Genomic DNA, 19946 nt, shown 5'->3' on the forward strand with positions numbered 1-19946 from the left:
CGACCAGACGCCCCCGCCCCCCCCCCCCAATTGCCCGGCGCAGCTCCATGGGGGCGAAGCCCAATTTAGGGGCACTGCGCACGCGGATGATGTCACGATCTCCAGGCGCAGGCGATCGGGGCGCTACACTGTATCGCCGCCGCTAAATTCGGCGGGGGTTTAGCGGCGCCGCACCTGGTCGCTAAGTCGTTAGCGCCCCGTTACACTCAATTACTCGCCCATAAAGTTTACTCGTCCCCACCCACGACCAATGTTCCCTGTAAGCTGTGCTTTGTTCTGCGCGGACTAATTCTTTTACTGCAGAGTCCCTTTAAATTTCTGTACCTGCGTGGTAAATACGGCTTACAGGAACATTTACCCTGCCCGGCACAGTATGATACAGTAGTGCAGCAAAATCCTCTTCTGCTCAGATGGTGATAATGATATCTGACACAGCCCACGCAGAAAATTACTCAAACTAACTTAAACTAAGAGTTACTATTGATGTTTCTGGTCTCTGACTTGCAGAACACAGCAAGTAAAACCTAACCTTTCACTCACATCAGGGCCTGGCTTTAATATTTTAGAACACATAATCCTCTGATAAAAGGCTACTGAGATTCCCCACTTCCACAGAGCAGGTGATGTGCGAGCTGTTATGAATGTTGCCATTTACTGTACCTGGTTCCGCACCCCAAGCAGGTAACTCTGGTAATACGTGAGGATGCTTAGCTTTTCCCCAGCGCGGAGAGTAGTTGAAGCCACCGCCCAGTGTTGTACTGAGCCAGACGGACCATAATGTCCCAAATCCCAACCCTACTGCCTGTCAGCCAGCTGTGGCTCAGAGGGCGGCACTCTCTCACCTCTGAGTCAGAAGATTGTGGGTTCAAGTCCCACTCCAGGGACTTTAGCTCAAAAATCTAGGCTGACACTCCCAGTGCCGTAATGAGGGAGCGCCGCACTGTCGGAGGGGCAGTACTGAGGGAGCGCCACACTGTCGGAGGGGCGGTACTGAGGGAGTGCTGCACTGTCGGAGGGGCAGTACTGAGGGAGCGCCGCACTGTCGGAGGGGCAGTACTGAGGGAGCGCCGCACTGTCGGAGGCGCAGTACTGAGGGAGTGCCGCACTGTCGGAGGAGTAGTACTGCGGGAGCACCGCACTGTCGGAGGGGCGGTACTGCGGGAGCACCGCACTGTCGGAGGGGCAGCACCGCACTGAGGGAGCGTCGCACTGTCGGAGAGGCAGTACTGCCGGAGCACCGCACTGTCGGAGGGGCAGTACTGCGGGAGCACCGCACTGTCGGAGGGGCAGCACCGCACTGAGGGAGCGTCGCACTGTCGGAGAGGCAGTACTGAGGGAGCACCGCACTGTCGGAGGGGCAGTATTGAGGGAGCGCCGCACTGTCGGAGGGGCCGTCTTTCGGATGAGACGTTAAACTGAGGCCCTGTCTGCCCTCTCAGGTGGATGTAAAAGATCCCATTACGCTATTTCGAAGAAGAGCAGGGGAGTTCTCCCCGGTGTCCTGGGGTCAATCTTTATCTCTCAATCGACATCATGAAAACAGAATATCTGGTCATTTCGTTGTTGCTGTGTGTGGGAGCTTGCTGTGTGCAAATTGGCTGCCACATTTCCCACATTACAGTGACTACACTCCAAAAGTACTTCCGTGGCTGTAAAGTGCTTTGGGACGTCCAGTGGTCGTGTCAGGCGCTATATAAAAAAAAGAAAGAATTACGTTTCTATAACGCACAGCAAGCTCCCACAAACAGCAATGTGATAATGAGCAAATAATCTGTTTTTGTTATATTGATTGACGGATAAATATTGGCCCCAAGACAACAGGGACAACTCCCATGCTCTTCTTCGAAATAGTGCCGTGGGATCTTTTATGATCCACCTGAGAGAGCAGACAGGGCCTCGGTTTAACATCTGATCCGAAAGACGGCACCTCCGACAGTGCGCCGCTCCCTCAATACTGCCCCTCCGACAGTGCGGTGCTCCCTCAGTACTGCCTCTCCGACAGTGCGACGCTCCCTCAGTACTGCCCCTCCGACAGTGCGGTGCTGCCCCTCCGACAGTGCGGTGCTCCCTCAGTACTGCCCCTTCGACAGTGCGGCGCTCCCTCAGTTCTGCCCCTCCGACACTGCGGCGCTCCCTCAGTACTGCACTGGAGTGTTAGCCTCGGTTTATTTGTGCTCGAGTCACTGGAGTGGGACTTGAACCCATAACCTTCTGACTCGGAGGCGAGAGTGCTGCCCACTGAGCCACAACTGGCCCTAGAAGCAAGCCTGTCTTTCTTTCTACTGTGCTGAGTGAGGAGGTCTCCGCAAGGATAAACAATTCAGCTTAGCGCTGCTGGCCTAAGGAGGTGGAAAGTATTTTAGCTCCGGTCTCTGTCCTGATCACTGCCCAGTGACCCTCGACTAGAAAATGTGTATATGTCCAGGAATGGCAGTGACGCTCTTCACGGTGGAATAGCATGCTAACTGGCCTTGTCGAGGGTATCGCCTGAATGATAAAGAAGAGGAAATGGTGGGCAATGTGGGAGGAACTTTGAAAGTAACTATTTAATCTCGCGTCTTAAACTATGGACCCAGGCTAGCTGCCTTCCTCCACGTGACCTTTTATGTTCAAATTTTATATTGAACCCTGCAGAAGGAATGTTGTTTTCCGGGACAGTCGGAGATGACACCAGGCCGTTTAGCCCATTCTTGCTCATACTTCTCCAAATGCTGCTGTCTGAAATAAAAACAGGGATTGCTGGAAATCTCAGCGGGTCAGGCAGCATCTGTGGAGAGAGAAACAGAGTTAACGTGACCCTTCGTCAGAACTGGAAAAGTTTGAGATTGTTGAGGAAGTGCGGCGGGGGGGGGGGGCAGTAAAAGGGGGAGGGGAGGGAAGAACAAAAGGGAAGGTCTGTGATAGGGTGGAAGGCAGGAGAGATTAGAGAGACAAAAGGGAGAATGGGCAACGGTGAGATGGTAATGGGACAAGTTGGGAAACAAAAGGTGAGTCTCACCATCGGCAGTCCCTCGGAATCGAGGAAGACTTGCTTCCACTCTAAAAATGAGTCCTTAGGTGGCTGAACAGTCCAATACGAGAGCCATAGTCCCTGTCACAGGTGGGACAGACAGTGGTTGAGGGAAGGGGTGGGTGGGACTGGTTTGCCGCACGCTCCTTCCGCTGCCTGTGCTTGGTTTCTGCATGCTCTCGGCGACGAGGCGCTCAGCGGGTATGAATGGCAGAATCATTACCAGTTGCTGTGTGAAAGAGAAAAAAGGGAGGGGGGAGGGGATTCTGATACTTCTCGTACCCTAACTTTTCCTGCCCGTTAATCGGTCGACTGCCTTAATCCAGTTTAGCATTGTTTGCTAATTTGATAAGTCGGCGATTATATTTCACAATCGAGGTGATTTATCTCGGGGAGGGTAATGAAAATGAGTCAAAATGGACTGCAAAAGCTAGCGATTTTGTTTTTTTACTTAAATTTGTTCACAGTTCTCTTAACTGGTGTTCGTGGCTAGTTTCTGCCGTGTTATTGTCTCCATCTGACTTGTCTTTCAGAGTCAGCTAACAAAAGTCTTGTGTGGTTTTAGATTCTTTTTATAATTCTATAATCTCGCCTCGACAGACCAATCACAGCACTGCTGCAGCGTGGAGTGGAATATCTTGTGGTGTTAGTGTGAAGACCATTATTAGGTGTGTCCTCAAGTGGGTACATTTTCCAGCAAATGTGGCTTTTGTGGATCGTTCTCCTTTCAGTGAAGGCTGTGCTGCTTATCTGCAGATCTAGAGAACTAATATTCTCTCTTTCCAGCAATCTTCATTTCATGTCACTTTATGTGTTCTTAAGCAAGCCTTGTCGACCTTGTTTACTTGGACTGATTTAGAAATGGACACATCATTAAATAAGTTGAAGTAATTATGTCTTATACATAGAGCTCCCCGGTAATACTGTGGGTAAATATGTCTGGTACTGAATGGTGTCGACCAAGGGTCCCAGTTAGAAACATAGAAACTAGGTGCAGGAGTAGGCCATTCGGCCCTTCGAGCCTGCACCGCCATTCAATAAGATCATGGCTGATCATTCAACCTCGGTACCCCTTTCCTGCTCTCTCTCCATACCCCTTGATCCCTTTGGCCGTAAGGGCCATATCTAACTCTCTTTTGAATATATCTACCGAATATATTTTGAATATATCTCAACAACTTTCTGCGGCAGAGAATTGCACAGGTTTACCACTCTGAATGCAGAAGTTTCTTCTCATCTCGGTCCTAAATGGCTTACCCCTTATTCTTAGACTGTGACCCCTGGTTCTGGACTTCCCCAACATCGGGAACATTCTTCCTGCATCTAACCTGTCCAGTCCCGTCAGAATTTTATATGTTTCTATGAGATTCCCTCTCATCCTTCTAAACACCAGTGAATACAGGCCCAGTCAATCCAATCTCTCCTCATATGTCAGTCCTGCCGTCCCGGGAATCAGTCTGGTGAACCTTCGATCTACTCCCTCAATAGCAAGCACATTCTTCCTCAGATTAGGGGATCAAAACTGTACACAATATTCCAGGTGAGGCCTCACCGAGACCCTGTACAACTGTAGTAAGACCTCCCTGCTCCTATACTCAAATCCTCTTGCTATGAAGGCCAACATGCCATTTGCCGCCTTCACCGCCTGCTGTACCTGCATGCCAAACTTCAATGACTGATGTACCATGACACCCAGGTCTCATTGCACCTCCCCAATTCCTAATTTGTCACCATTCAGATAATAATCTGTCTTCCTGTTTTTGCCCCCAAAGTGGATAACCTCACATTTATCTGCATTATACTGCATCTGCCATGCATTTGCCCACTCACCGAACCTGTCCAAGTCACCCTGCAGTCTCTTAGCATTCTCCTCACAGCTCACACCACCACCCAGCTTAATGTCATCTGCAAACTTGGAGATATTGCATTCAATTCCTTCATCTAAATCATTGATGTATATTGTAAATAGCTGGGGTCCCAGCATTGGACCCAGTGGCACCCCACTAGTCACTACCTGCCATTCTGAAAAGGACCAGTTTATTCCGACTCTGTTTCCTGTCTGCCAACCAGTTCTCTATCCACGTCAATACATTACCCCCAATACCATGTGCTTTAATCCACCGTCAACCCTATAAGTATCCTTTGCCAGTCTATTCTAGCCAATTCACGCCTCATACCGTCGAAGTTACCTTTTCTTAAGTTCAGGACCCTAGTTTCCGAATTAACTGTGTCACTCTCCAGCCTTATAAAGAATTCTACCATATTATGGTCACTCTTCCCCAAGGGGGCTCGCACAACAAGATTGCTAATTAGTCCCTTCTCATTACACACCACCCAGTCTAGGATGGCCAGATCTCTAGTTGGTTCCTCGACATATTGGTCTAGAAAACCATCCCTAATACACTCCAGGAAATCCTCCTCCACCGCATTGCTACCAGTTTGGTTAGCCCAATCAATATGTAGATTAAAGTCACCCATGATAATTGCTGTACCTTTATTGCACGCATCCCTAATTTCTTGTTTGATGCCATCCCCAACCTCACTACTACTGTTTGGTGGTCTGTACACAACTCCCACTAGTGTTTTCTGCCCTTTGGTATTCCGCAGCTCTACCCATATAGATTCCACATCATCCAAGCTAATGTCCTTCCTTACTATTGCGTTAATTTCCTCTTTAACCAGCAACGCTACCCCACCTTCTTTTCCTTTCTGTCTATCCTTCCTGAATGTTGAATACCCCTGGATGTTGAGATCCCAGCCTTGATCACCCTGGAGCCACGTCTCCGTAATCCCAATTATATCATAATTGTTAATAGCTGCCTGTGCAGTTAACTCATCCACCTTATTAAGATTACTCATCGCATTGAGTCACAGAGCCTTCAGGCTTGTCTTTTTAACACACTTGGTCCCTTTAGGATTTTGCTGGAATGTGGTCCTTTTGATTTTTGCCTTGGATTTCGCTGCCCTCCACTTTTACTATTCTCCTTTTTAGCTTTTGCTTCTGCCCTCATTTTATTTCCCTCTGTCTCCCTGCATAGGTTCCCATCCCCCTGCCATATTAGTTTAACTCCTCCCCAACAGCACTAGCAAACACTCCCCCTAGGACATTGGTTCCGGTCCTGCCCAGGTGCAGACCGTCCGGTTTGTACTGGTCCCACATCCCCCAGAACCGGTTCCAATGTCCCAGGAATTTGAATCCCTCCCTGCTGCACCACTGCTCAAGCCACGTATTCATCTGCGCTATCCTGCGATTCCTACTCTGACTAGCACGTGGTACTGGTAGCAATCCTGAGTTCTGTGCCCCGCTCGAGTGCTGCCATTGGCTGCAAGCCCTCTGGGGTAAGGAGCAAGGGAATCTGATCTAGCTATTGCCACAATTCACGATCTCATGATTTCAACAACAACCTTTATTTATATAGCGCCTTTAACGTAGTGAAACGTCCCAAGGTGCTTCACAGGAGCGTTATGAGACAAAAACTTCGACACCAAGCCACATAAGGGGAAATTAGGGCCGGTGACCAAAAGCTTGGTCAAAGAGTTAGGTTTTAAGGAGCGTCTTGAAGGAGGAAAGAGAGGGGGAGAGGGTTAGGGAGGGAGTTCCAGAGCTTGGGGGCCCAGGCAACAGAAGGCACGGCCACCGATGGTGGAGCGATTATAATCAGGGATGCTCAGGAGGGCAGAATTAGAGGAGCGCAGACATCTCGGGGGGTTGTGGGGCTGGAGGAGATTACAGAGATAGGGAGGGGGCGAGGCCATGGAGAGATTTGAAAAGAAGCATGAGAATTTTGGGACTTTCCGCTTGATGAAGCGTTTGTGCGGATGTTTGCCAAGACTGCGCTGACCATGCCGCAATCGAGTGAAGGCTTGTACTCGGGTGGAAAAGATTCCACTTGGCTGATATTCCAGGAGGTAATTGTGGCACTTTTGGAACCGTACCACATCAGGAGTCGATACGTTCATACAATCCGACAAGCGTACAGCACAGAAGGAGGCCATTCGGCCCATCGAGTCTGCGCCGCCTCTTTCGAAGAGCGATCCAGTCAGCCCCACTCCCCCGTTCTTTCCCCATATCCCTACAGTTATTTTTCTCCAAGTATGTATCCAATTCCCTTTCGAAGATTACTAATGAGTATGTCTCCCCCCCCCCCCCCCCCCCACCCTGTCAGGCAATGCATTCCAGATCCGATCCACTCCTTGCGTAAAAAAGTGTTTTCACATGTCTCCTCCGGTCCTTTTCCCAATTGTCTTAAATCTGTGCCCTCTGGTTACCGAGCCTTCATAAAAGTGGACATCGAGTGTGGGGGAGGAAACACTTTAACAGCTGTATAAATGTACATTAACTGCAGAGTTCCTGGTGATCAGCCAAAGATTGTCGGTGTTGTTTTGTTATACCTGTTCATCGTTTTGTGTCCAGGGCTGCGGGGCAGACTGATTGTTCATGGTAACCTATCGCTGCCCTCGTTAGAAATTGGCCAATTGGAAGGAAAGCTGACGAGATGTTTGGAAGCCACTATCTGTGCTGTTGTGGTGCATCACAGTCATTTGGACCTCTCTGTTGAATTAAATTGCCTTGTGGATACTATTACCGGCCTCTTTTATCAATATCTTTTTTTTAGAAAGAGAACAGTAAACAGCTTGTTATTGAATAGATTTTGAAATAAAGCGAGGAGAGAGGATTCTAGTACTGCAAATGCAGGGCACTGGTATTTTCAGCAGTAGGAACTTGAGTCAACGGGGGTGGGGATCAGACCAACATCCCCAGCATTGAAGCACTGACCACACTCGACCAGCTCCGCTGGGCAGGCCACATAGTCCGACACGAGACTCCTAAAGCAAGCGCTCTACTCGGAACTCCTTCACGGCAAACGAGCCAAGCACACCCTCAAAGCCTCCCTGATAAAGTGCAACATCCCCACCCACACCTGGGAGTCCCTGGCCAAAGACCGCCCTAAGTGGAGGAAGTGCATCCGGGAGGGCGCTGAGCACCTCGAGTCTCGTTGCCGAGAGCATGCAGAAACCAAGCGCAGGCAGCGGAAGGAGCGTGCGACAAACCAGACTCCCCACCCACCCTTTCCCTCAACCACTGTCTGTCCCACCTGTGACAGCGACTGTGGTTCCCGTATTGGACTGTTCAGTCACCTAAGGACCCATTTTTAGAGTGGAAGCAAGTCTTCCTCGATTCTGAGGGACTGCCTATAATGATGATAATGGCGCCCCCGGGGAATGCTAACGGGATGCAAACTATTTCTCCCGTGGAGTTAGCGGCTAATTCCGCCGGAGTTAGCGGAGATGCGAACCGGTAGCGCGTCGGGCCACTGCGCCGGCGATGGCGACATCGTCGCGCGCACGGCGACCCTCTTTTGCCCCAGAGTGCAAACTCTGTAGCGCCCCATGAGGCCGCCGCGGGCAATTCCCATGACACTTTCGCCGGGTCGTGAACCGGGCTTCCGTCCGCTTGCTGGGTGAAAATTAACGGGGCGGTGAGGCGCGCACTAAAATGGCCGACTAAAATGGTCGCGGCCTCGCCGTGTCAAATTCGCGAGATCCGTGCCGCGGTGTTGCAGCCCGGCGCTCAGCCCTTCTGTGCCGGACTTCTGCTCCCCCCCCACCCCCCCCTGCTCCCCGGTGGAGAAATGGTGGCCCCCTTCTCCCCACTGCAGAGCTCGCAATGTGCCCTCCCCTTTAACACGGGGGGGGGCCCTGTGTTCCCGCCAGCGGTACGTGGCTCTCCGCGTAGCGCTGGAAAATTCCTGCGGTCGGCACCGCAGGCCCGCTCCCGAGAGGACGTGGAACGCTCGACATTGCGCTCCGCTTCAAGTCGGGGGTGGGGGGTGGGGGGGGCGTTGGTATCCCCAATTTCGCTGCCGCAGGAAGATCCGCCTCTCCTCGGGTACCACCCAGCATTTCGGCCCCAAATACTTTGAAACCAAACTCTCGATGTTGCGCCCACTTGTGAAGTTGAGAGTGGAGAAACACACTTGGATGCAGATGCCGATTTTATCCCTGTTGAGCATTGTTGCAGCTCGTTTGGCTCAAGTGCCTATACGGATGTCTGTCTTTGAAGGGCTCAAGTGAGAGCGGTTTAACTGCGGCGCATGCACATTCGCTTTTTAAATGCTCCGGTGGAGAGCTCTTCTCCCAAATGGACTGGCACAAGTTGGACGGGTGAGCACCATTGTAGCTCTTTCCGACATTCAGTGAAATCTTCTCACTGGTGCTCCCACGGGCAGGAGATGGATGTGTCAGTGAGTGAACGCTGATCAGTCCGATACGGCATGCGCGCACTGCCTCTGTGGTGACGGAAAGTGAGGGCTACTGTGGAAAATGATGGGTTCGAAAGTGGGCGGTGTGGTCTCAGAGTGACCAGCTTGAATGCCTGCCAGGCTGGGTCTCGGGTTGGGTGTTGGCTTGTTTGATGTGGCCATTTTAAACTGAGCACTGGTGGTTAGGGACTTTCTTCTTGAAAACAAATGCCGCGTAAATTGTGTAGGGCAAGTTTGCATGAGCAATAACGATGCCCTAGTGGCAATATGCTGGTTAATTATGGGTGGCTTTCTTGCTTTTTTTTTCCTTCTTCACATCGTAGAACAATACAGCACAAAAGGTGGCCATTCAGCCCATCGTGCCTACACCAGCTCTTTGCTGGAGCTACCCAATCAATCCCACTCTCCTGCTCTTTCCCTGTAGCCTTGTAACATTTGTCCTTTCAAATAGTTACCCAATTTCCTTTTGAAAGTTACTATTCAATCATCATCATAGGCAGTCCCTCGGAATCGAGGAAAACTTGCTTCCACTCTAAAAGTGAGTCCTTAGCCGGCTGAACAGTCCAATACGAGAGCCACAGTCCCTGTCACAGGTGGGACAGACAGTGGTTGAGGGAAGGGGAGGGTGGGACTGGTTTGCCGCACGCTCCTTCCGCTGCCTGCGCTTGGTTTCTGCACGCTCTCGGTGACGAGACTCGAGGTGCTCAGCGCCCTCCCGGATGCACTTCCCCCACTTAGGGCGGACTGGTCTTTGGCCAGGGACTCCCAGGTGTCGGTGGGGATGTTGCACTTTATCAGGGAGGCTTTGAGGGTGTCCCTGAAACGTTTCCTCTGCCCACCTGGGGATTGCTTGCCATGCTCCCACCGCCCTTTCAGGCAGCGTGTTCCAGATCACAACTCGCTGCGTTTAAAAAAAAATTCTCCTCATCTCATCTCTTTGCCAAACATTTTAAATCTGTGCCCTCTGGTTACCGAGTCTCCCGTCAATGAACAATGTTTCTCCTTATTTACTCCATCAAAACCCCTCATGATTTTGAACAGCTCTGCTAACTCTCTCCTTAACCTTCTCTGCTCCAAGGAGAACAATCCCAGCCTCTCCAGTCTCTCCCCATAACTGAAGTTCCTCATCCCTGGTACTATTCTGGTCAATCTAAGCCTCTCCTCTCCCATAAGGTATTGATTTTTGCTGGGATACGATTCCACAGATAGCGAAAGAAAGAACTTGCATTTGTATAGCGCCTTTCACGACCTCAGGGCGTCCGTATGCGCTTTGTAGCCAATGGAGTACTGCTGTAATGTAGACGCTGGCAATCCTCCCATTAGCTCGCTCATGCAGCCATTTCTCGCCTCCAGCATTGAATGGCGGCGAGCTATTCGTTCATGGAGACCATCACCACCGAGACCGGCCCTGTCCTCGCCTGACCTCGTACACTTGCGGCTCCCAGCAGCAATCCCCGGTGAGAAGCTTGGTCAGTTGTAGCAGCCTCATTGCTGGCTTAACTAGGATCAGTTACCTCGGCACAGAGCGGGATCGAACGTGGGAACTCCTCTGATTCCCGGCGGCTGCTGTGTATGCGTCGGCAGCGCGACACTGAAGAGGGCTCGCTTCCCCGTTTTAATGTGGAAGTCTGCGCTGATCATTGTCGCAGTCCAGTTAGCTGTGAATGATAATTGAAGACCCACTGATTCCCCAGTGTGAAATAAACTCCATTTAGTGGAGATTTAGGAACTCGCAATTTTTGCTTGTATTAGTCCCAAATTTAACACTTAATTTACATCAGAACATAAGAATTAGGAGCAGGAGTCGGCCATTCGGCCCCTCGAACCTGCTCCGCCATTCAATGAGATCATGGCTGATCTTCGACCTCAACTCCACTTTCCTGTGCTATCCCCATATCCCTCGATTCCCTCAATATCCAAAGATCTAGCGATCTCAGCCTTGAATATACTCAACGACTGAGCCTCCACAGCCCTCTGGGGCAGAGAATTCCAAAGATTCACCTCCCTCTGAGTGAAGAAATTCCTCCTCATCTCAGTCCTAAATGGCCGACCCTTTATCCTGAGACTGTGACCCCTGGTTCTAGACTCCCCAGCCCGGGGGAAACATCCTCCCTGCATCTACCCTGTCAAGCCCTGTAAGAGTTTTAAATATTTCTCTTTCTCACTGTGTCTCTTATCTCTCCCCTCTCCCTTCTTTTCTTCCTTTTTTAATAGTACCTCCTCACAGTTGACCAAAGACAGTGGGTAGTTTGGGGTCAAGCTAATTACAGCACTAGCATTTTTATCATTAAAATATACAGTCCCACTGGGAAAAGGACAGGTGACCAAAAGCTTCCATAGAGTTAAGTTTTAAGGAGCATCTTAAAAGGAGGAGAGAGAAGCGGAGAGGTTTAGGGAGGGAGTTCCAGAGCTTGGGGCCCAGGCAACAGAAGGCACGGCCACCGATGGTGGAGCGATTAAAATCGGGGATGCTCAGGAGGGCAGAATTGGAGGAGTGCGCAGATCTCGAAGGGTTGGATCTGTAGTTGGGAAGAGGTTCAGCACTGGGCACATTATGTTTTTTCTGATTCTGCCACTAGTCGGTGCTGTTGTTTTGGGAGCTTATTTAGTTGTTTTCTGTGTATTTACCAAATGAAGCTCTTGCCTGAATGAGTTGTTCCAGCATTTTAGTGAAAAATAAGTCATTATGTTGTGAAAGGCACAGTTGGTACCTTGAACACTTCTAGATTGCTGTGTTTTTTTTAAATTTTGGGTTAGCGCTTGAAGGAGAAACAATTGGCGGGTTCTGGGGAAAGAGCGGGGAGTGGAACTGATGGGATCGCTCTTCGAAAGAGCCAGCGCAGACTCGATGGGCCGAATGGACACCACCTGTGCTGCACTATTCTATGATTCTCTGAGTGCATTTATTTCTGAGCTGAGATCTAATAAATTCCACTTCATTGCATAGTGCACATAAAAAGGAAAGGATTTGTATTTATATAGCGTCTTTCACCACTTCCGGACGTCCCAAAGCGTTTCGCAGCTGATTACGTGCTTTTGAAACGCAGTCACTGTTGTAGGAAATTTTGCATATCCAGATACTGGTCCAGAATGCGTTTAATCACTGCAGTTACTAGGCAAAATACAGGGTCTGTGACACCTGTAATATATGCATCTGTGAGCATGCTTACAGGTTTGTAGATTACTGAGCTGGAAGTGGTTTAGCCAGTCACACGATGGTCACAAGACTCAATAAAACCCCGGCCAGTTGGGTTTGGGGGATCCACGATGGGACAGGTGGTTGTGAGCCTGGTGGATGAACTGGTAATGTGTAGTGTGATTTTTAAACCTTTGTTAATAAACCAACTAGTTCTTAATAGCAATGTGTTGCTATGAATTCTTCAGCAAAGACCCTATGGGGCAAATACATTACAGCACCCTTAAGGCATCGGTCTACAGTCCGATATAATCCTTTGCCTTACTGCAACACCATCATCAGAGACAGTCTCTCGAATCGAGGAAGACTTGCTTCCACTCTAAAAATGAGTTCTTAGGTGGCTGAACAGTCCAATATGAGAACCACAGTCTCTGTCACAGGTGGGACAATCGTTGAGGGAAAGGAAGGGTGGGACTGGTTTGCCGCACGCTCCTTCCACTGCCCGCGCTTGGCTTGCACTTCCTCCACTTAGGGCGGTCTTTGGCCAGGGACTCCCAGGTGTCGCACTTTATCAGGGAGGCTTTGAGGGTGTCCTTGAAATGTTTCCTCTGCCCTCCTTTGGCTCGTTTGCCGTGAAGGAGTTCCGAGTAGAGCGCTTGCTTTGGGAGTCTCGTGTCTGGCATGCGGACAATGTGGCCTGATGAGTCCAATCCTCGAGTGACGGCACTTGAGGGAGACAGTGCAGGCGTAAATCACAAGGCTAAGTGATGAAGCCGCGAAGTATTAACTCTAGGAAGCCTGTTCCTCTTTCCTCCTTCCTCTCTCTCAGCCACCGCCCCAGTGCAGCACCGCGCTCCGGTGTGGCCTCTTGTTAGCCACGTCATCCAAGCTTGTGCTGTCGATGTTAAAACTCCCTCATGCAAACGTCTTTAAACCTGAGCCCCGATCGCTCCAGTGGCCTTGAAGCATCTGCAAATCCTTCATTTAAAAAATCTTTTGGAATACGCCCATATTCCATCCGATAGTCCCGTTCACCTATCACCTCCTGTGCTCGCTCGTGGTCCAGTAACTCCTCGATTTAAAAAATTCTCACCCTTGTTTTCAAATCCCTCCATGGCCTCACACCCCCTCCCTATCTCTGTAATCGTCTCCAGTCCTACAACCCTCCGAGATCTCCGCGCTCCTCCAATTCTGCCCTCTTGCCCATCCTCCTATTTCCATCGCTCAACCATCGGTGGCCGTACCTTCAGCTGCCTGGGCCCCAAACTCTGGAATTCCCTCCCTAAACTTCTCTGCGCCTCTCTCCTCCTTTTAAGACGTTCCTTAAAACTTAACTCTGTCACCTGTCCTAATATGTCTTTATGTGGCTCGATGTCAAATGTCTGACAGCACTCCTGTGAAATGTCTTGGGATGTTTTACAATGGTACTCATCATAGGCAGTCCCTCGGAATCGAGGAAGACTTGCTTCCACTCTTAACATGAGTCCTTAGGTGGCTGAACAGTCCAATACGAGAGCCACAGACCCTGTCACAGGTGGGACAGACAGTGGTTGAGGGAAGGGGAGGGTGGGACTGGTTTGCCGCACGCTCCTTCCGCTGCCTGCGCTTGGTTTCTGCGCGCTCTCGGCGACGAGACTCGAGGTGCTCAGCACCCTCCCGGATGCACTTCCTCCACTTAGGGTGGTCTTTGGCCAGAGACTCCCAGGTGTCGGTGGGGATGTTGCATTTTATCAGGGAGGCTATATAAATGCATATTCTTGTTGATGTAGATAACCAAGGTACCAGAAGCAGCTGTATTTCAGAAATGTTATTAAATCTGGCAACTTAGCTTCCTCAAGTATTAGTGTCAGATGTGGCTCAGTGGGTTCAAGTCCCACTCCAGGAACTTGAGCACAAAAATCTAGTGCAGTACTGAGGGAGCGCCGCACTGTCGGAGGGGGCAGTACTGAGGGAGCGCCGCACTGTCGGAGGGGCAGTACTGAGGGAGCGCCGCACTGTCGGAGGGGCAGTACTGAGGGAGCGCAGTACTGAGGGAGCGCCGCACTGTCGGAGGGGCAGTACTGAGGGAGCACCGCACAGTCGGAGGGGCAGTACTGAGGGAGCGCCGCACTGTCGGAGGGGCAGTACTGAGGGAGCGCCGCACTGTCGGAGGGGCAGTACTGAGGGAGCGCCGCACTGTCGGAGGGGCAGTACTGAGGGAGTGCCGCACTGTTGGAGGGGCAGTACTGAGGGAGCGCCGCACTGTCGGAGGGGCAGTACTGAGGGAGCGCCGCACTGTCGGAGGGGCAGTACTGAGGGAGTGCCGCACTGTCGGAGGGGCAGTACTGAGGGAGTGCCGCACTGTCGGAGGTGGCGTCTTTCAGACGAGACATTAAACCACGGCCCCGTCTGCTCTCTCAAGTGGATGTGAAAGATCCCACGGCACTATTTCGAAGAAGAGCAGAGGAGTTATCCCCGGTGTCCTGGGGCCAATATTTATCCTTCAGTCAACATCACTAAAACAGATTGTCTGATCATTATCACATTGCTGATTGTGGGCTGCGTTTTGCACATTACAACAGTGACTACACTTCAAAAATATTTCATTGGCTGTAAAACGCTTTGAGACGTCCGGTGGTCATGAAAGGTGCTATATAAATGCAAGTCTTTCTTTGGTGGCAGGAGCTTTGTGTTCCCACTTGATGTATAGAATGTGGGGAAGCGAGTGGGTGTTTACTGTTCCCTCGGGCCAGCTGGAGGTGCTCCAGTTCCCATTGCAGGAACACACATTTAGTAGACCCTTATCTTGCTGTTCAATGTTACTTTTCTATTATTCCACTCGCACTTAAGTCAGTTAACCAAATGTGGTTGCTGCCTTTCGGATGCAAGACCTTAACATACAACAGCAATAGGAGCAGGAGTCGGCCATTCGGCCCCTCGAGCCTGCTCCGCCATTCAATGAGATCACGGCTGATCTTCGACCTCAACTCCACCTTCCCGCCCGATCCCCATATCCCATTATTCCCTTAATATCCAAAAATCTATCTATCTCAGCCTTGAATATACTCAACGACTGAGCCTCCACAGCCCTCTGGGGCAGAGAATTCCAAAGATTCACCACCCTCCGAGTGAAGACATTTCTCCTCATCTCAGTCCTAAATGGCCGACCTCTTATCCTGAGACTGTGACCCCTGGTTCTAGACTCCCCAGCCCGGGGGGAAACATCCTCCCTGCATCTACCCTGTCAAGCCCTGTAAGAATTTTGTATGTCATCTGGAGAATATTAGATCTACAGCATTAGAAAGATTCGCTATCCTGTGTTACACTTGCGCATTGTGCCAGTGTCAAACTACTGATGAAGAGAAACAGCATATGCTGGAATTCTGAAATGAGAAATGGCCATAAATGAATATCAGGGCTGCCGGATTCGGAGACCAAAGGCAGGTTAATGTTATCAGGTAACAGCCGCCATCAGAATTCACCGACATTGTGCTGCTGTTCTCCTGTAAGTGCTTTATTGGTTAAATATTGTGTGTAATGTAAAACTCAGTGTGACGGCTGTCGAGTGTACCCTGAGGAGCTTTTCTGAACGTGCCTCTCTACTCGAGTTGCACAGGTATAAATGGTGCCCATATTTTAAGTTCCATGTAAAGGTTTGCATGATTACATTTGTTTTGTGTTCGTCTATGCTGAGCAATGAGACTCATTCTCAGCCGTGGCTCAGCGGGTAGCACTCTCGCCTCTGGGTCAGAAGGTCGTGGGTTCAAGTCCCACTCCAGGGACTTGAGCACAAGAGAAAATCTAGGCTGACACTCCCAGTGCAGTGCTAATGGAGCGCCGCACTGTCGGAGGGGCAGTGCTGAGGGAGCGCCGCACTGTCGGAGGGGCAGTGCTGAGGGAGCGCCGCACTGTCGGAGGGGCAGTGCTGAGGGAGCGCCGCACTGTCAGAGGGGCAGTGCTGAGGGAGCGCCGCACTGTCGGAGGGGCAGTGCTGAGGGAGCGCCGCACTGTCGGAGGGGCAGTGCTGAGGGAGCGCCGCACTGTCGGAGGGGCAGTGCTGAGGGAGCGCCGCACTGTCGGAGGGGCAGTGCTGAGGGAGCGCCGCACTGTCGGAGGGGCAGTGCTGAGGGAGCGCCGCACTGTCGGAGGGGCAGTGCCGAGGGAGCGCCGCACTGTCGGAGGGGCAGTACCGAGGGAGCGCCGCACTGTCGGAGGGGCAATACCGAGGGAGCGCTGCACTGTCGGAGGGGCAGTATCGAGGGAGCGCTGCACTGTCGGAGGGGCAGTACTGAGGGAATGCTGCACTGAGGGAGGGGCATTACCAAGGGAGCGCTGCACAGTCGGAGGTGCCGTCTTTCGGATGAGACATTAAACCGAGGACCCATCTGCTCTCAAGTGGAGGTAAAAGTTCGAAGAAGAGCAGGGGAGTTCTCCCTGGTGTCCTGGGGCCAATATTTATCCCTTAATCAGCATAACAGAAAAACAGATGATCTGGTCATTATCACATTGCTGTTTGAGCACATCGAGTCTCATCGCCGAAAGTATGCAGAAACCAAGCACAGCCAGCGGAAGGAGCGTGCGGCAAACCAGACCCACCCTCCCCTTCCCTCAACGATTATCTGCCCCAGCTGTGACGGGGACTGTGGCTCTCGTATTGGACTGTTAAGAGTGGAAGCAATTCTTCCTCGATCCCGAGGGACTGCCTATGATGATGATGCTGTTTGTGGGAGCTTGCTGTGTGCAAAATGACTGCCGCGTTTCCTACATTACAACAGTGACTACACTCCAAAAGTAATTCAATGGCTGTAAAGCGCTTTGAGACGCCCGGTGGTCGTGAAAGGCGCGATATAAATGCAAGTCTTTTTCATTCAAACATCGATGTGTATGGACAATGGTGAGCCCTGGATAATCTTCCGCCTGTGTGAGCCAACTTGTGCGTGTGATAATTGGGGTAATTTGCACATGGAAATTGGTATTAAATAACTCTGGAAACAGCCTTCGGGAGAAAATAGCTCCCAGAATTCAAACTGAAGACTAAAGGCGTGCGGAATAATAGATACACAACAATGGTTACGACACAGCATCTGATTGAGGGATTAAGATGTTGACCTAAATAGCAAAGAGCAAAGCTCATAACAGCCATGTGAGCTCAGATTAGGTTACAGGCTTGTAGCCACTCCCTGGTGTTCTATTTACCACAGATGCTGACTTTAAATTTGAGAGGGGGAATTCAGTCCGCAATCTGTGTCTGTGCGAGCAGTGGTTGTTGGTGCAGGTGTTAAATACCTGTGTCCTCCATATGGGGGGAATGTAGAACTAGGGGACATAGTCTCGGAATAAACGGCCGCCCATTTAAAACGGAGATAAAGAGGTATTTCTTCTCTCTGAGTGTCGTGAATCTGTGGAATTCTCTGCCCCAGAGAGCTGTGGAGGCTGGGGCATTGAATATATTTAAGGCGGAGATAGACACCAGATTTTTGAACGATAAAGGAATAATCATCATCATAGGCAGTCCCTCGAAACCGAGGAAGACTTGCTGCCACTCTGAAAGTGAGTTCTTAAGTGGCTGAACAGTCCAATACGGGAATTACAGTGTCCATCACAGGTGGGACAGACAGTGGTTGAGGGAAGGGGTGGGTGGGGAGTCTGGTTTGCCGCATGCTCCTTCCGCTGCCTGCGCTTGGTTTCTGCACGCTCTCGGCGACGGGACTCGAGGTGCTCAGCGCCCTCCCGGATGCACTTCCTCCACTTAGGGCGGACTGGACTTTGGCCAGGGACTCCCAGGTGTCAGTGGGGATGTTGCACTTTATCAGGGGGGGGCTTTGAGGGTGGTCCCTGTAACGTTTCTGCTGCCCACCTTTGGCTCGCTTGCCCTGAAGGAGTTCCGAGTAGAGCGCTTGCTTTGGGAGTCTCGTGTCTGGCAAAAGGGATGGTGGTGCGAGGCAGAAGGAGATGGTAATGGGGCAAGTGAAGCAGCAAAAGATGGGTCAAGGTCGGGTGTAAATGGAGTTGGCAGAGTCATCAACAAAAAAAGTAGTTCTTGTCTGAAATTGTTGCACTCCATGCTGAGTCCAGGAGGCTGTAAAGTGCCTCAACGAAAGAGGAGGTGCTGCTCCTTGAGCTTGCGATGAGCTTCATTGGAACAGCGAGGACGGAGGGGTCAGAGTGGAAGTGGAGTAGGGAATTAAAGTGACAGGCCAGCGGAAGCTTGGGGTTATGCCTACGGACTGAACGCAGGTGTTCCGCAAAGCGGTGACCCAGTCTGCGTTTGATCTCCCCCTCCGCCCAATGTAAAAACGATGAAAGTATCTCCTGAGGCGCAAGAACTTGGGCTGTCTGATGTCAGTTGCTGGTGGTTGCAAGTGCACAATGCAGAAACTGCCTCATAATTCATTACCATTTAGCAACAGGTAAATAGATGAAATAAAAATGATTGCAAAAATGTTAGCGGTGCAGAAAAGGTCTCGCTTTCTCTGCTTGGAGTGCCTGCAGACATGGAGAACCGAGCTGTCTGAATGATCGTGACAGAGGACCAAAAAATCAGCAAAAGCTACCCAAGACACTTCACTGGAGAGTTATCAAACACGTTGGAAGAATGAGGTGATCTTATTGAAACATGTAAGATTCTGAGGGTGGGTGCACAGAGGATGTTTCCCCTTGTGGGCGAGTCTGGAACTAGGGGGCATAGCTTCAGAATAAGGGGCCGCCAATTTAGAACTGAGATGAGGAGGAATTTCTTCTCTCAGAGAGTTGTAAATCTGTGGAATTCTCTGCCCCAGAGAGCTGTGGAGGCTGGGGCATTGAATATATTTAAGGTGGAGATAGACAGATTTTTGAGCGATAAGGGAGTCAAGGGTTATGGGGAGCGGGCAGGGAAGTGGAGCTGAGCCCAAGATCAGATCAGCCATGATCTTATTGAATGGCGGAGCAGGCTCGAGGGGCCGAATGGCCGACTCCTGCTCCTATTTCTGATGTTCTTGACGCCGAGCCACATGAGAAGATATTAGGACAGGGCTTGGTCAAGCAGCATCCTAAAGGAGGAGAGAGAGGCGGAGAGGTTTAGGGAGGGAGTTCCAGAGCTTGGGGCCCAGGTAGCTGCAGGCACGGCCACCGATGGTGGAGCGATGGAAATCGGGGAAGCGCAGGAGGCTAGAATTGGAGGAGCGCAGAGAGATTATAGGAGGGGCGAGGCCATGGAGGGATTTGAAAACCAGAAAGAGAATTTTAAAATCGAGGTGTTGGCGAACCGCAGGGAGTAAAGTGGGTCACTTTTCCCAAGTGTCGATGGGAACTTCTCGCAAAGCTAAATTGGCAGCACAAGTGTTTCCTCTTTGTCTCATCATTATCACCGTCATGATTTTCTGTCGTTTCATTTCTAATGTTTGAGTCCAGAAATTGACAGTTAACGCTGGATGAGTGCAGCTCCAACAACACTCAAGAAGCTCGACACCATCCAGGACAAAGCAGCCCACTCGATCGGCACGCTACCCACCACCTTCAACACTCACTCCCTCCACCACCGGCGCACCGTGGCTGCAGTGTGTACCATCTACAAGAT

At 50.9% G+C, this 19946-nt stretch overlaps 1 protein-coding gene across 1 annotated transcript in view; it reads left to right on the plus strand.

Annotated features, from left to right (window-relative positions):
* Positions 1–19946, plus strand: part of sae1 (SUMO1 activating enzyme subunit 1) — a 151818-nt gene that overhangs the window by 45132 nt on the left and 86740 nt on the right. The window lies entirely within an intron of this gene.

This window comes from Pristiophorus japonicus, chromosome 26, assembly GCF_044704955.1.
Source record: "Pristiophorus japonicus isolate sPriJap1 chromosome 26, sPriJap1.hap1, whole genome shotgun sequence".
Classification (NCBI taxonomy): Eukaryota; Metazoa; Chordata; class Chondrichthyes; family Pristiophoridae; genus Pristiophorus; species Pristiophorus japonicus.